This window comes from Notothenia rossii (genome assembly GCF_949606895.1).
Source record: "Notothenia rossii genome assembly, chromosome: 7".
NCBI classification, from domain to species: Eukaryota; Metazoa; Chordata; class Actinopteri; order Perciformes; family Nototheniidae; genus Notothenia; species Notothenia rossii.
Genome location: NC_136905.1, coordinates 39,068,257 through 39,086,488, shown reverse-complemented (window position 1 = coordinate 39,086,488; position 18,232 = coordinate 39,068,257). Strand labels below are relative to the sequence as shown.

General features: G+C 40.3%; 1 long non-coding RNA gene across 2 annotated transcripts; it reads right to left on the bottom strand.

The window, feature by feature from the left end:
• Positions 1–404: 404 nt before the first annotated feature.
• Positions 405–16,171, bottom strand: LOC307013016. 2 transcript variants are annotated; one of them, XR_013800815.1, is made up of 4 exons: positions 16,084–16,171; positions 15,354–15,434; positions 14,711–14,804; positions 405–2,759 (listed from the first exon to the last, which is right to left on the bottom strand). It is a non-coding gene; the product is annotated as an uncharacterized lncRNA (long non-coding RNA). The 2 variants fall into 2 exon arrangements; XR_013800816.1 differs by lacking the exon at positions 405–2,759 and having other exon boundaries at positions 8,581–14,804.
• Between the last annotated feature and the right edge of the window lie 2,061 nt (positions 16,172–18,232).

The following is an 18,232-nucleotide window of genomic DNA, read 5'->3' as shown; positions in this document are numbered from 1 at the left end:
TGCATCTGTAACAATGAGTGGACCAAAGAAAAGAAAAGTCAACATTGAGTGCCGAGTGTATAATGAGGAGTGGACAGCTAAATATTTTTTTACCGATCTGCTTCTGGCCCAGCCCGTCTGTCAAATTTAAAACTCCCGAGCCAAAAAGTTTGGGGCCTGAGACTCCCCTGACGGTCACCCGATTCGTACTTGTAATTTTGTCTATCTATAGCCAATCAGAAAGCCTAAGAGCCCGAGATTATGGAATTAAACCAATAAATAAAAACAAGGATAATTGTGTGTTATTGGTGAGTAAATAACAGTGTGTTGTTTTGAAAAGAATAACAAATTAGAAGGAAAAAAAGACTTAACAAATACAGATTTCAGTATTCTGAGGCTCTCAGCCCCATTTATTTTCCTCACAGATGGCAACAAAAGTCTGAAATTATACGATTTAAAATAAAAGCAATAATTTTGGCTTGATATTGAGTAAGAACATGTTTTTATGAACCACACAGCTTCCGGTCTTCCACGACCCGACCGGAGAAAAAGACGTGCTGCAGGCACGAAACACATTACCAATAGAAATACATTGCTTTTAAAATTGTTCTGTGTGACACGAAAAAAAGGGGATAATCGTGTTGGTGAACACGAATCAATAGATTACATTTCGTGACTATAACACGAAATGCCGTGAGACTGGGTTGGAATATTAGCCATCTAGCTCGCTATCCTCCAATGTGTGGCTCTCATGATTTAAAGGTCGTATGTCATGTTCATTTCTACTGATCATAATTCCATTGTTGAGGTCTACTACTAGAATAGATTTACATTGTTCAATGTTCCAAACTCACATTGGTTTCTCATACAGCATCTCTGTATAGTATGTGTATTCACTCTCTGTCCTACACGGCTTGTTGGAGCTCCTGCACCCCCCTCCCTATGAGCCCACTGTGCTCTGATTGGTCAGCTCGCCCACTCTGTACTGATGAGTCCACCACCGTTACAGCGGAACATCAGTGACTGTGTGTTACAATGGCGTTAGCAACCAGAAAATGACACCAGTAATGACAAACAGATGAGAATGGTGCATGGGGCCTAGGTGCCGTGTTGGCGGGACATTGCGGGGCTCGCTGCTGTGAGGAGTGGACAGTGTGAGCTGGGTTACTGGTGTCATTTCCTGGTTGCTGCGTGGGGTCTGCGGGACAGTGGGACACGGCGAGGCCCGGGCCTGGGCCTGGTCCGAGCAATTGAAAGCAATTCTAGAACCCTGAAGGCAAGAGAGACTGAAAAGAGTCAAGGGAAGCTTAGAAAAGTTAACAGCATTTAATTACACAAAATATGCGGTGGTGTACAAAATGAAATGTGCGAGTGGAGGCGCTCTCCACATCCGACCGGTCAGTTCAGGTCAGTTCAGGTCAGGGGGCCGAAGAGATCAATTCTTGGCTTGCTCTTCCTGTTGTCATCTGAGGTCTTCTCCTATTGGCCGGCGTTGTCGGGGGGCGGGTCCAATGCAATTCCTGCCTTTTTCTGTAGCTAAATTGCATCATTCTGGTGTCTGTGGTTATTTAAACATTCCCTGCTACACATTATTCAGCGTCAATAAATGAGTGCTAATCCCAGTGTGCTCAGTGTACAACATCACATGTCATTTCACCTGGGTTCAAGGTTTGAAATCGTATGATTCCGCCAGATGCTAAATGCTAACCGGAAGTGACGAATTTTCAGAATAAAAGTGTTAAGCTAATAGTGAGAACTTCCGGTTTTTCAGAATAAAACTGATTTAAATCAAATAGTGTATTTAATTCAAATTACGCCATATCAACATTGATTTTAATTTGTAACACAAGCCAGGCTGCGGGTCTGTGTGTGTGCTCCGGGCCGAGCTCGGGCCTCGCGGTTAGTCTCAGGCTGAGTCCAGGCTCAGAAATCTGTGCAAATAAAGGTTAAGCAGCAATAACACTTTAACTGGAAGTGCAAAGACATTATACGGCAATATGGAATCTTTCTTTCAGATGCATGCGTGACTATGACACACTTTCTACATATTAACAGCATATATTACTGAAGAATATTCAGGTTTCAAAATCGAGAAATATAAAAAGAAAAATTAGTTTTAAATCATTACAAAAAAACTTTAACACTTCACTTTTATTTGCTCTAAACGAAACATTTACATTATCATCATATTATGTTTTAATGAAGCATAAATTAACAAACTGTTATCAGGAGCATCTTATTTCCACCTTATTAAAGGGGATCAGTGTTTTAACTACATGTCAAATCTAAGCGCAGTTATTTTTTAAGCAAAAATAAATGTGCAAATACAACATAAACAAAGTAGCCTACAGCCCAAACCACAAATAGGCACTTCAACAATGAATATTGCAGATTATTATACAAATGAAAGAGTTCTAATTTAGTCTCACTATTTGACATTAAAATGGACATGCATTACAATTCTTCTTTGGACAAGTACAGGCAGCTTATCAGGCCATTCTCAGAACTCTGTTTCGTGTTAGCGCTGGAGTTTTCAATTAAGGTTGAACAGTTTATATTTCCTTAAACGATCTCCATGCGTTGTGACACCTGAGGCGTTGTAGCTTGGGGGAGGGGGAGGGGGGGGTTCAAACAAAGTCCTCCATATTAGCTGTTTCCCCTCTGGTTCAGGAGGAGTAGGAGGAGCAGGAGGAGCAGGAGGTGCTGGCTCTGCAGTCTCCTATTACCGGGGAGGATGGAGATGAGTGAGTCGGGGTGAGAGGTCACCAAAGCTTCCTCCTCTGTGTGGAGTAAACAGGGAGGAGATGATAAGGTCTGATGGATCCATTACACTCTGTTATTGTCCCATCGGACTTCAAACACAACACACAACGACAGGAGTATTTAATGAGACACAGCAAAATGGTCCAAAGTCTTCAGTGATCACAACTAAACTTAAGTGTTAACCAATATTCAGTCATGTTGATCAGTTCATTGATTGGTCAAATGTATTAAAAGACTAATGATGAGAGTTTTTCACTTTTTCATTTCATTTGAACTCACATAGTGAGAACTTGTTGATGCATCCTAAAGAGCCAATAGGTGAAGAAAACAGGAATGTTTTCATGATCCAATATTTGACCTGACAGAAGTTGTAGACATAAACACCCATACTGAGTTTCATTCCTCTGATCTTTGTTGATATATTCCTGCTGGAATATTTAGGGAGGATTTACCATCTACTGCCACCAGCGGGTAATGACATTAACTTTGAAAGCTTTATTTAAAAGTGATACCATATTCAGGGCTGTGGTTTGTTAAATATTCTAAAAAAGGCTTACTGGAGCGAGGGGTTTCACAGAGCAAGGGACACTTTACATTTTTGGGGACCTATGATTTATCGGTCGGTTTAGCGCAATTAACTTGTAAAAACATAATGTTTTGTTAAACCTATATATATATATTAAACACCCATTTCTATGTAATGCAAATGTTTAATAAACTGAAATGTAAAAACAGAAGAGAAGGGAGGGTGAGGTTAGTTGTTATGTCGTAGAGCCAAATTCAGAGCTATTTTCCCTTAACATTCATTTGACTGAGCCAAGACCATGGGGAAGTATTGGATTGGAGGGGGGGGGGGCATAAGGAAACTCTATGGGCCCATTAGGCGGAAGATGGCCAAAAGACCCAGGGAAGCTCCAGGAAATGTTATGTTCTTGAGAGTCAGAACTATTTGGTGCCACAGAGTAACTTTAATCGGAATGAGCGCTCGCTTCCAACGCTGTCTCCAGCTCTCTTTACACATCCATGCCATGGATTAACCAAAAGTAATCCTTATTATTTGGCCCAAAAAAAAGGTGATATACGTATAACCTAAGATTATTCAACTATTTGACTCCTTTTTGATTGGGTGGGATGTCATCTTATTCTGCTGCTTAACTGGGTTTTGCCTTTAAGTGCTTTCCAGTATGTTTGGAGATCAAAAGCCATACTCTCCAGAGCAGCTTTAATCACCTCCTCTGCTAGGGGCAGGTGTGTGTGTGTGCGTGTGCGTGTGCGTGTGCGTGTGCGTGTGCGTGTGCGTGTGCGTGTGTGTGTGTGTGTGTGTGTGTGTGTGTGTGTGTGTGTGTGTGTGTGTGTGTGTGTGTGTGTGTGGTACGGATATGCAAAGGGTTGCTGGCATTTCCAAAGATAGCCAGGCTGACATTTCTATTGACTTTGATGTCGATAATCCCTCACAAGTTCCCCAAGCTAACTGATATTGTGTGTGTGTGTGTATTTACTATTTGGGTAAACATTATCGCTGTATACCTATGAGGGTGTTCCAGGTTGGAAAGTAGACAGGGGATTCAAAATCAGAGTAACATCATATTTACTAAATTGTATTTACCTTTATTAACACTATAAACAAATCACCAATAAAGGTCATGACATCAAAGCTTATACTGTAGGACACTTTGATTGAGGGATAAGTAATATTTGGATACTTTCTGATATGTGGTAAGATTTGTGCTTGAGGCCACATCGGTAACATCCGTTTGACAACACTGACCTCTTGACAGGTCTGAAATGGGACTAAAATGTTCACTGTTTTAGTTTAGGTGATATAGAAGTGTTTATAATCCACCAGTGATATCCTCCGGTGATGAGCCAAAACTCATCATTGCAAAAGTTTAGGTTTATTTACTCCCCAGACTTGCTGTTTCCATTTTTTCTTAACTGACATGTCTTGGTATGTAACAGGACTTGTTTAAAAATCCTGGCTTTATAAGCCAGGAGGGAGGCAAGCTGCCACTGTGACTGACAGATGTGTCTCATCCAGCTCCTTTCTACGCTGTGTTGTTCTCTGTCAGAGGTTAATGGAAGTGTGTTATTAGCCCTGCAGGAAAGCGAGGGGCCAAAGTCTTTGACTCTGTCTGACTACCAGACAAAATATCTGCTCCTCTGACAGCCACAGTAATAACAGCCTGTTAGGAAAACACACTCTTCTTCTCCAGCCTCCATTATCTCCGGATTACTGAAGATGCAGCTGTGCCGGAAGAGAGCGTGCTGCATCACTAACTCTCTATGAACCATGACCCTCCAGAGCAGGGGTTCCCAAAGTGTGGGAAGGTGAGCCTCCCCTCAGAGAACATAATCACAGCCGCGCCCCCCCTCCCGATTATTATTGCTATTATTATTATTATTATTATTATTATTGTTGTTGTTGTTGCTATAATGCAGGGGTATTCAATTGCATTTCAAAGAGGTCCAGTAAGAGAAAATACTAATAATAATAAAAATGCTCTGTTTTCGCTACCTAAAAAAGGGCTTTCACGAATACCGTCCAGCACCTGTTCCTTCACATCAGATGCCATGTCTGAGATGCGGTGGTGGATGGTATTGTTAGACATTGGGATCCCATCTAGCTTGGCAGCAGCAGCTTCTCCCATCATTACCAAAACCATATCTTTAGCAGCAGGGAGGAGTGACGTTTCACCAATGTTGTGAGGTTTACCTGCCTTAGCTATCCGTAACGCCACTCGATATGATGCTTCGGTTGCCTTTGTATAGAGTGGCGAAGTCCCTCCCCTTCCAGTGGACCTCCATGGGACCTTATTTCTGAAAAATTATGTATTGAAGTCAATGGAGAGAGAAAGATTATCTTTCGATCCCGTTTTAATTGTGCCACGAATTACACATATGATATTTGTCAATTTAAAAGATAATTTTGCAAGTCAAAAAAAAAAGAAGTAGTGTTGTAAAACAGTGACGTAACACATTTGTTTGTGTGAAACGCTCAATGAACTACATCTCTGGTCTCCCACAACAACACACGTCACCGAGATGGCCACCACTACTGTCTTGTCAACAAAACGATTGACTACCCTCACTATCACCACAAGGAAACACAGAAGAATGTCACGCAAAGCTGCCTGCCTTCATTTGATTATCTCTGAACTGCCTGGTCTTTTTAATGTTTAATGTCAACCATTTGTGCAGATAGCATGAAGTAGAAAAGATCGGCGATCGCGGATGCTAGCGTTAGCATTTCTCCCTCGGGCTTAAATTGTGTATTATAGAATGATCACACCGGTGTGACAGTACTCTTCAAAGGGTTCACGAAATATGACTAGGCTAATAAAAATGACATGGCTGTAATGCTAACTAACGTGCTAGCTAGGTGGCTAACTTGATCCAGCCACTCCTGGTCCTTTCATCAGACAGGAAGTGAAAGAACGAGCAAGACCCATTGCTGTTATGATAACAACCTGGTACTAAGCACACAGGCATCTTGTTAAAGTTATCTTATCTTAGCCAGCGCCATATAATAATAATAATGCATTTTATTTATATAGCGCTTTTCACAACTCAAAGACGCTTTACAGTATGAGGGAGGGTAGACAAACAAGGACAGGCAAACAAGTAAGTATAGTAAAATAAAAAAACATATCTAACCAAGTGACTTGCCGTAGAGAGAGAGTCATAACAACATATCTATACAGTGACATATTCACCTGCATGTAGCACAACATACCTAATATATATATCTTCTATATAGATAGATTATATCTATATGGCGCTGATCTTAGCTATCTCTTAGTGGAGGAAAACAATTGTGACATCACTTACGCGACTCTGGGATTTGTAGTCTTTCTAGTTGCGCATTTTTCATAGTCTTATATTTCAACAGTTTTACGACAAACTGTGACTTTTTTGACATGGAAATTATTTTTTAAGATTGACAAACATCATATGTGTAATTCATGGCACAATTCAAACGGGATCGAAAGATACGTTTTCTCTCTCCATTGACTTAAATACATTATTTTTCCGAAATAAGGTCCCATGGAGTAGATGGGCGTGACTTCGCCACTCTCAAACCACAGTGCTAAATGTGTCAATGACATTTTTCTGTGACTGCAATTCCTTGAGCTTCCGGTCAAAAAACTCCTGTGGCTTGGCCACCAAACATGGGTGTTTCGTCTCAATATGACGCCGGAGTTTACATGGTTTCATACTGTCATTAGCTAGCACCTCGTTGCAGATAACACACTGTGGCAGTGGAGTGTCATCAGGACCGGTCCATGAAAATCCTAGCTTCAAATAATCATTGTCATACTTTCTCCGTTTTCTGACAGACGCTGTCTCCTCTCTCACTTTAGGTAACTTCACTAAAAATCTATCCATATTTTGCTTTGAAGCTCTCTGGCGACCCCCAGGGGAGGCGCCCCTCACACTTTGGAAACCCCTGCTCCAGAGGATCAGAAACCTTTGGCCTTTTTGGCTATAGTTCCCTTCCAGACGAAAACTCTAATTTTCAATGTATTGGTCAAATTATGTCATTGTTTAAGATATACCTGATCATCTTTAATAAGTGTAAACATGTACATTTTTAAGTAAATCCCTCAAAATGTTTAACTGTATTTCATAAAGTCTCATAAAGCCTCTGTTCCCTCACAGGAAGTGACGATCACCACTGTTAGCTAGCTTGCTAATATTGTTCTTGACTGCTATCCAAACATTACAAAGTGCTCAAATCATCTGACAATATTAACGGTGGTTTCTTTTAGACACAGATATAGTGGTACATTTATGTAATATAGAAAAAACTATAACTTTATTCATATAAAGCTGTAATGACTGGATTGACTTCAAATTCTGTTACGTAGCTAAAATGGCGGGAATTATAGGTCTCCTACTATAAAAATGTTAGGCATATATTATTGGTCTCAGATATATACAAATATATCAAAAAAACCTGTCTATGATGTGTTTTGCTCAAAATACCAAACAGATCATGCATTTTAGACATCTCTAATTCCCCTCTATTTCAGCCCTGTTAGGGAAGTGCAGGTTCGAGGTCCTTAGCTTGAAAAAAAAAAGAGAGGACGGGGAGATTGTGCCTGCTCAGAATTCTACCGCAGATACAGCTACAGGCTGCCGTGATTAAAAAGTGCATTTTGCATGATAGGTCCCCTTTAAGGGTGACGTTAAGTGTCTAGAGCAGGGGTGTCCAAACTTTTTTCACTGAGGGCCACATACAGAAAAATATGCGAAAGGTTGGGCCACTCACTAAAGTTAAGGTATATCGCCTCACCTCTAGTGTATTAACAGTAATAAAAATCAATCAATCAAATGTAGGTAAATCATTCTTGATAATTTATTATACTTAAAGAAAAAACTTTATACATCACATCTTTCTATGTATGGGTATTCATTTATCTATTTTCAAATAAAATCAATCAAATGTAGGTAAATTATTCTTGATAATTTATTATACTTAAAGAAAAAACTTTATACATCACATCTTTCTATGTATGGGTTTTAATTTTTTTTACAAAAAGGGTTGGCAGCTCATTCTCAAAACTGCAGCCTCAGATTGCTTCTTTGTCAGGATGGGGACCCCCTTCACAGCCCTGTATAAAGAGGGAAAAATAACAGGACAAGGGAAAGGGTAGGCTTTATTTAACCTAGTTATGCAAATAATTTATTGCAGTTGTTAACACATCAGCTAACGTTTTTTAGAAAAATGTTATCAACTTTAATTGACTGAATTTATTAAGTAATTGGGCTTTTGAACACATGAATACTGTGTAATATATTTTAACTCACCTACAATGGGAACAGCTTTGCACTTAATGGGAGCAGTGATGCTGCGCTCTGGACTGAAGGATGGCTGGCAGGTCAGGAGTAAGTTTGGTGGTTGAGATGCGAAGGACATCACAGAGATGGCTGTCGGTCGTTTTGGTTCTCAATCTGCTTTTGTTCAGAGTTAACAGAGAAAATGTTTGCTCGCATATGTATGTTGTGCCAAACAGACTCGTCATTCTTTTTGCGTGGCGTCGCATCAGAGGAAACTTGGCCTTTTCCAAGCTCTGGTAGAAGTCGGGTAGGGAGAGGAGCTGATGTTGATTCTTCAGAGAATCATCACACTGCATTTCGATGAGTTCTAATTGCAGACTCTCTTCCACTTCTTCTGCATCCATCAGGAAGGGAGTTGAGAACAGCTTGATTTCTTTCTCAATGACAGAAAAATCTTGGAAGCGCTGATTGAATTCTGTCATAAGAGTTGTGATCACAGACACATATTTCCCCTTTTTAAGGGAGAGGTCGGCCTTTGGATGAGCACATTTGATTTCGGACAGCGTAGGGAAGTGCGCAAGGTTGAAGTTGCGTAGTTGTGTGTGTCTCAAAAAGACGAAGCTTCGCACAGAAAGCTTTCATGTGTGCATAAAGGTGTGGTACAAGCTGGTCTTTGCCTTGTAGGCTCTTGTTCAGTGAGTTAAGATGACCAGTAAGATCAACTAGAAAGGCCAGGTCTGCCAACCATAGAGGATCACTCAGTTCATGAAGAGGTCGGTCCTTCTCTTTCAAAAACTGGTCAATCTCTGATCTCAGGGAATAAAACCGCTTCAGCACGGAGCCACGACTAAGCCAGCGCACATCACAATGATAGAGTACGTCCCCGTATTCAGCATCGACATCAGATAGGAAAGCTTGAAATTCTCTGTGGTAGAGCCCTCGTGCTCGAATTATGTTGACAGTTTTCACAACTGTGGTCATCACATCGCCAAGCTGGACTGTCTTGGCACAGAGAGCTTCTTGGTGGATGATACAATGCAATTTTACAGCCTCGCCTCCACTCTCTCGCACCTTGGCGCACACCATAGATGCCATTCCTTTGCACTCGCCTGTCATAGCGGGAGCCCCGTCCGTTGCAACTCCACACAGCTTGTCCCATTTAAGTTGCATCTTGTTAATTGCACCTGACACGGCTTCAAAAATGTTCTTACCCGTTGTTGTGCCCTTTAGACTCCGAAGATCAAGCAGCTCCTCCGTAATGCAAAAGTTATCGTCAACTCCCCGCAAAAAAATTAACAGTTGTGCGGTGTCTGTGGCATCTGTGCTTTCATCACATGCAATTGAGTAAAAATCAAAAGCACAAGCTTTATGTGACACTTGATTTTGTATGTTAGCTGACAAGTCTTCGATTCGCCGCACAATTGTGTTTCTGGACATGCTCACGTTGTTGAATTCCTGCATCTTTTCCGGGCACATTATTCCAGCGACTTTAATGAGGCACTGTTTAACGAAGTCACCGTCTGAGAAAGCTTTCCCGTGGCGCGCTATGAGTTGAGCTACCTCATAGCTAGCTATTGTAGCATTTTCTTGTGTTTTGTTAGCACGGTAAAAGTACTGTTGTTGAGCCTGCAGGTTAGCTACCATTTGCTTGACTTTCTCCTCTCGCTCAGCAGCAGTGTAGGACGTGAAGGTCGGATGCTTGGTTTCGTAGTGTCGTCGTACATTGTACTCTTTCATCACTGCAACCGTTTCATTGCAAATCAAACAGACACATTTCCCCCTGACTTCTTTGAAGAAATATTCATTTTCCCACTTTGTTTGAAATGTTCTGCATTCACTTGCTATCTTGCGTTTCTTTGGTTCTGCCATTTTGTCGTTGCGGATTTTTTTTATTTGAAACTTTTTTTTGTGGAGAAGCTGCATTAGGACTGCAGCTAGTGAGTAGCTCCACCTACTGGTCAAACTAAGAACTACAATACAGTCAAGTGCAAGTTTCATGTGTGGGCCACATTCTATTCTATTTTTATAATTTGCTGCGGGCCAATAAAAAATGGATCCCGGGCCGCAGTTGGCCCGCGGGCCGTACTTTGGACACCCCTGGTCTAGAGTATGAAGGTAGATATGGTGCAAAATGCGAGAGCGTGTAAAACCTGATGTGAGCACTTGCAGAAAAAAAATCTGAGCTTGTGTGCATACATTTACACTTGTATAAAATATCCACGTAACTGTGAACCACATTTATACTTGTATAAAATATCCACGTAACTGTGAACCAAATTTGAAGCCACAGAAGAAAAACAAAAGTTTTGTAGCTTGTAGAAAAAAAAAGAACTTAGTGATTTAGTGATTCACTTGCACAAAAATACATATTTTTAAAATATATTTTCCATTACAACTGCAACTTGGTTATTACAACCTGTCAAATCAGTCATTACAACATGACGAATCTGCTCTGTGGCAGTATAAATCGACAAATCTGCGGTCTTGACTTTTGCTACACTTCTTGCGATAAATGTGTCGCAAAAGTAATTTTCACCTGTAGATCAGCTGTGGATGTGGGGGGAGGGAGGGAGGGGGGTTGGGGCGAAGGGGCGGAGCTATCAGAACGACGAGGCTTGACTGCGGGGCTAACGGTTGTGTCGCTACCAGTCCGCTGACATGGCGCGTCAATCAACGGTAAGTTCTGCCCATTACTTGCCCAGTATTACTTTGAATATTCTTATTGTGATTGAGGATTAAATCCGCTTTGAAGACCACCGTTTTATATCGTGCAGTTTAGCGGCAAAATAACGTCAGTTAGCCAGCTAACCCTAGCTTTGTTGAGTTTATGCTAGCTAAACAAGTAGTGGTTGTAGTCTACAGCAGTAATTAATATATTGTAGCCTACTGCTTTGGCACTAACGGTTGATAACCGTTTATGAAAATAAAACCAATTGAACTGTACTGAAATAATGACACGTTTTATAATTGTCTTTGTTTTTAAAGCCTTTGTAAATTATCCATGCTATTTTCTAATAAGAACAAAGACTTCAGAATCTTAAAATCCCTTGACGTTTGTATGCAATTGTGCTAAATTCAACTCTGGAATCAAGCAAATATTAATATGTTTGCATGACATTAGTTATTTATATTTTGCCATCACTTAATTATACGTTTAATACATTTAAGTCGAGCTAAGGTACATGTGATGGTAGCTAGTTAGTACTCTTACCTGTGAGGCCTCCTCCAAACAGCATAATAACCAGACTGTATCATTAAAACTAAGTACCAGTTCTAGATCCTTGACTTTAGACTAACAATTCAAGAGACAACATGTATTTAAAGACCAATCTATATTTGAATGTGCCTCTTAACCTGATATATTAGTTATACAGTATTATAAAACGGACAAGTCAAATCAAGCAATCTGATTGGTTCTTAGCCGTGATATAGTGAGCGTATACCACGGGTAGAATTGTAAGTTACTTTTCACAACAAGTCAGTATCCCTCCGCGTCTGAGAAAAACAGTATACCGTACAGTTTGCTTTTCAGACTGGAACAAGAAAGCAGCGGAGAAGTAACGGGGCAGAAGCCCTCCTTTTTGACGCAGCGGTCCAGACATAGACATCAAACGGCAAAACATATTCAGTGTGCAGTTCCTTTGGCATTAGGGCAGGGATATCTAGATACTTTTAGGTTTAACATAATGAATTGTGCTACTTTTAAAGCAAGCAACGATGTTTTAAAATCTGTAATCAAAGAGGTCCGCAAAAACGCTATCGACCAATCAGATTGCTTGATTTGACTTGTCAGTTTTATAAATATATTTAAATGTCTTCCGTTACGAAACAAACTTACAAAGCATAAAATGGAAACATTTAAGATTAACTTTGACCTCCGGGGGGGTCTTACTATAGTATGGAGGAGTGGATTGAGCAGTGCCTATCTCCAGAAAAAAAAGCACCTAAACTACGACATGCTAGATGCTCCAGAAAAACGCGGGCAAAAATCCTTTATTATGCGGGCTAAATTCCTTGATTATGCGGGCTAAAATGCTTGATTATGCGATTAAACATGCGGGGTTTTTATGTGATTTTATGCGGTGAAATTGCGGGAAGTTGCGAAATATGCGGAAAGTTGCGAAATATGCTAAATATGCGGGGGAAAAGAATAACAATTTTTTAATATTGGGCTGTCTTATTTATTCTCTCTCACACACAACCTGCCACTAACGTTAAACCCCTTTACTATTCAATTAAACACATTCAATGTTTATTTAATGTAAAAGCAATTGGGCTTTTTTAATCTCACACACACACACCCCCCCCACACACACACACGCACACACACACACTTCTCCGCCTCATTCCGTTTTCATTTACTCGTTCGTTATCTGACCAGCTTCAATCTTGTAGGCTACTCACCTCGTTTCTTGTAGCCCTCTAAAGGGTTTTGGAGGTTGATGCCTCGTTGAATGTGAGTTGTTTGGCTTTCTTGTCCGCAGCAGCAGAAAGCATTTTCGAATGTTTGAATGAATCAAAGTGGGTCCTCACCGTCGATGTTCTCTTATGCTCCAACACACAGTTGCACGGGGTGCAGAATAGTTTCCCCCCACTTTTTGCCCGGTCTTTAGTAGAAATGTTCGTCGGTAAATGAGATGGATTAGATTTTTTCATCTTGGTGTTTTCTCTATCGTGTGAGCTCCACACGTTCACTCTATACAGTGTTGTTTACATTCTGTGATGCGCGAGCTGATGACGTCACGTCAAGATGAGTCAACTTTTTTTTTTCTCAACTTTGTGTGGAAAAATGCGGGGATTATGCGGCCTTTTGATAAATATGCGGCCTTTTAAAAATCTGCACCATTTTGCTGATTATGCGGTAAATTCTGCGATCGCAGAATCGCGTTTTTCTGGAGGGTCTAACATGCAGAGCTACGTGAAGAGCAGGTAGACCAACTGGAAAAGTACCACCATTCAAAAGCTTTCTGATGCGGCTCTTGAAACAAAGCAGAGAAATTATGACCGTTAGTGGCCACAGGTGCGAAAGCTCTCTCCAGAGCTACTGGAAGCCCAATCTCGGGGACCGGAGAAAGTGGAGCAATATTCTCGCCATGCCAAGCAACAGCCTAGAACAACCTCAACCTATACAAGTGACCACGTAAGCCATGCTACTGATGCTGGACAGTTTTTCAGTGGATGCACAATAAACAGCAACATACACATTAATGTAAATAAACAGCCAAATAATGGATCAACGCTCTCTGTCTAATATGTTCGCTTGCTGTTAGTGTTGTTGCATAGCAACCACCTTGCACTATGCAGTTGTTGACCCTCCGCTTCGGGTCGGGCCAAACCACGCCCCTTAGCTGTGATATAATGAGCATATACCACGGCCTGTCGTGAGCTATTGCTTAAATAGTATTGACAATCTAAAAAAACTGAGCAACTCAACTGTCAACTTTATATTTCTTATTGTCTAAACTAAAGCATTTATTATTTGCTTATTATTTTTTTCCCTCATATTCAGTGTGGACGGATTGAGACAGCGTGGTGTCCATAGAGCTGCAGAGACTTCAGGGAGAAACCTCCGTGTGATGGACGTCCAGTCTGTTTGTTTGGAGAGGACTGAGGGTCTTTCATCAGCGAGGAGGTCCAGGCCTGATGGAGGAGTCCATGCTGGGCAAAGCTGATATCAACTGCACAGGCCTAGTCTGTCACTTAATTTGACTAAATGTGTTTACTTATACATTTAATAGGCTTTACACCTTCTGTCCATATGTGCTTTTTATTTAAAACATTTTTGATTAACTTTTGGTTCACATTTCAATAAATTGTATTTGTATTTGAACTCCTTTCGTCCATTATTCTTACTGAAAATAGATTACACATTCACATCTGACTGAAGATTGGCCCCATTTATTTGTGACGTTGCAAACTCTGCGGTACAAGGCACAAGTGATGTGAAGCTCATAAAGCGAGGCAAATAGAAATAATCAGCTGATGGAGTGTAGATGTGGAAATAGATGCATCCCATCAGCTGACTATGTTTCTCGCCACACATTATAAGCCTGACTATAACCACCATCTCTGAGGTGCAGGCAGCGTCACAAACAAATGATGGTCCTGATAAACTACAAAAATATTCGGTGTGCAGATCTTTGTTTTCACAATAAAAGTAGTTTCTTAGTGAATGTCCTGTACTGGCCTTAAAATCTCATAAAATCAGCTTTTAATTTTCCTCTTGGATGTTCTTTTTGACCCTCAGAGAAAGAGGGGATGTCTTTCAGGCATGTCCTTTCCTAACAAAAATGACAGGAAACATAAAACGTATTATTGCAGAACAAGTGTGTTATTTATGAAAGCGGTGTGTTTGTGTGTTTAGGGGCTGTAGATATAATTATTTTGTAATTGTAATCAGATTACGAATAAACAGTATGAAATTCATCGACATTGAAATATATTTTATTATCAAAATAATATTTAACTGTTATCAAAACGTGGTGCAACTGTAGAAGCTTGCTCTGTTGTCTCACTGAAAGAATAACTTTTACCACGTTTTTTACAGACAATATTGAGAGATAAATAGTGGCAGTTCTCACTATGTGTTAAATATCTTTGCCTTCAATACTGTACATTAAATTAGAAAGCTGACCAAATCATATTGCTTGTTAACATCTAAATGTAACTTTTTGCATGGAAAAAACCCTCAACTTCACTGACGTGTAGGTGATCTAGTATTTAGTATTGTTTAATGGAATGTATATCAGTGTATTCAAGTCAATACTTCACTTATTTAAACCAATATCTTTCTTGATTCTTTGTACAGTATGAAAAAATAGTATTTGTACCTGTGCTGAAGTTCACTGCTGTGAGGAGTCCAGTTCTGTCTCTCACTCTTTGGTTCCAGCCTGTCTGCATCACCTGGACACCTTAAACAAACAGATATATATATGTAAAGTACCATGTTTACAAACAATATAACTGATTATCTTCTGTTGAACATGTTGGATTGTGTATTGTCCGAGTCAGGGTCCTTTTTATTTTACTGTAACTTTGGAAGTTGTGTTACCAATGCTTACTGTTTTTTTGATACCCATTTGGTAATGCAATTAATAAAAACAACAAGGTTTGGGTTTGTTCTTCAGATATGACTGATGTTAACGTGTAAGCTCAATAATGAACTCCAGCTCAACCAACCATATTGTAATATCTAAGTAATCATCTTGAAATATGACATTAATAATTGTAATATACAAACATCTTATTGTGAGGTTGATTTCAGATACACTACTTCGACGTTAGCTAAATAGAAAATAGCATGGATAATTTACAAAGGCTTTAAAAACACCACCGTTTATGCCAAAGCAGTAGGCTATAATATATTAATTACCGCTGTAGACTACAACCACTATTTGTTTAGCTAGCATAAACTCAACAAAGCTAGCGTTAGCTGGCTAACTGACGTTATTTTGCCGCTAAACTGCACAATATAAAACGGTGGTCTTCAAAGCGGATTTAATCCTGAATCACAATAATAATATTCAAAGTAATACTGGTCAAGTAATGGGCAAAACTTACCGTTGATTGACGTGCCATGTCAGCGGACTGGTAGCGACACAACCGTTAGCCCCGCAGTCTCGCCTCGTCGTTCTGATAGCTCCGCCCCTTCGCTCCAACCCCCCTCCCTCCCCCACATCTACAGCTGATCTACAGGTGAAAATTACTTTTGCGACACATTTATCGCAAGAAGTGTAGCAAAAGTCAAGACCGCAGATTCGTCGATTTATACTGCCACAGAGCAGAATCGTCAAGTTGTAATGACTGATTTTAGAGGTTGTAATAACCAAGTTGCTGTTGTAATGGAAAATATATTTAAAAAAGATGTATTTTTCTGCAAGTGCATATTTCATCACTAAGTTCATTTTTTTTCTACAAGCTACAAAACTTTTTTTTTTCTTCTGTGACTTCAAATTTGGTTCAGAGTTACGTGGATATGTTATACAAGTGTACATTTGGTTCACAGTTACGTGGATATTTTATACAAGTGTAAATGCATGCACACAAGCTCAGATTTATTTTTTCTGCAAGTGCTCACATCAGGTTTTACACGCTCTCGCATTTTGCACCATATCTACCTTCATACTAGAGTTCTACACTCAACTTGACCGTATGAGTGCGCCATCCGGTACTCATAGTGCACTGCATTTTGCCATTCTTTGCATTGGAACACGTGTACAGTATCAACTAAAAATAGCACAAGTACAGAAGTACGCAAATTAAGAAACAGCACAGTGATTAACTAAGAACCAGCAGGAAGTACATATGCATTAAAAGTGTTGATGAATGCCACAATTGTTCTCATGCACAACTTAACTATGTGTTTATGAATGATTGGCACACTTAGCTATGAGGAAATAGTCACCTCCTCAACCCAGCTCCTTCCAGACCTCTACTGGTTTTAGTTGCTAACACCAACTCGGCGGTTCTCTTTTTGTCTTCTCTGCATGCGCCTTTGATGCAGACTTCAGTGCATGCTGGGTTTGCACTTCCATTATCATTAGTGTGTGTGCAGACAGATAATAAGCAGTATTACAAAGAGGAGGGAGAGTACAGTTAGACAGAGTGTGACCACCCTTATATCAGGAAGTGAGGTTGACAGCAGTCGGTGCTAGTCTGTGCTTGTCTGTTGATGTCTCTCTTCCCTCTGCAGCTGAATGAACAGGTGTTGGAGTCGCTGACTCTTATCAGAGCAGAGAGAAGGCCCTGTGCCTGAACACAATAAGTGGTTTCTTAGACAGGTCATCTCCTGCTGAAGCCCTGTCATCTGATCTGGTCTGTCCCAGCCTCTCCCCCCCCCCCCTTCTCTACTCCCTCCGCCCTGTTCCCTCCTCTGTAATAATGATAATAACTTCAGACATCTCCTCCCCACCCCCCCACCCTCTTACCTTTCTCTGTCTAGTTCAAAGCACCTCTGTTTGCCGTATGTATGGCACACTATACCCAAGTGACTTGCAGTAGAGAGTCATAACAACATATCTATACAGTGACATATTCACCTGCATGTAGCCCAACATACCTTTATTTAGAGCAGGGGTTCCCAACCTTTTTTCCCAAGAGCCCCCCCAAATGACTCCTGTTGGAAGTTGCGCCCATCGCCACAGCGGTAATTAAAGTTTAAAAGTCTCAAAAATGCTACAACTACTGTCACAAACTGGATGAATGTGAAGTATGTTGTTAAAGGAGGATGAAAGCGTAATTAAGGAGCACTATTGGAGTGACTTTGATGGTTATTGGACTCAGGATTAATTCATTTGGATTACCGCTGTATGACGAAATTAAAGGACGGCGCAAGTGGAAACAATTCACAAAGGGATTCAACTGTTTAAAACACATGCTCAAAGTAAGCCAGATTTTGCCAATGTGTTTATGTGGATTCAAAAGTCGTAAATAATCTACAAAATGGAGGAGACAGATCTGATCGGAGCAACTGTGACAAATAATCCAACTGAAACCGGCATGGACAATGACTATGTTTTAAAAATGCGCTTATCCAGAAAAGCCTGGTTTGGACACTTTACAGGCAGAAGAAAAAAATTCTATTAAAGAAAGAATTATACATTTCTGTCTTTTTATGCCTTTAATACTAACTTGAATTTGTATTCAAATGAATTAATCAATTATTTTGTATATTTTATTGTAATGAAGAGACAAGGCTTTTAGTGGCAAT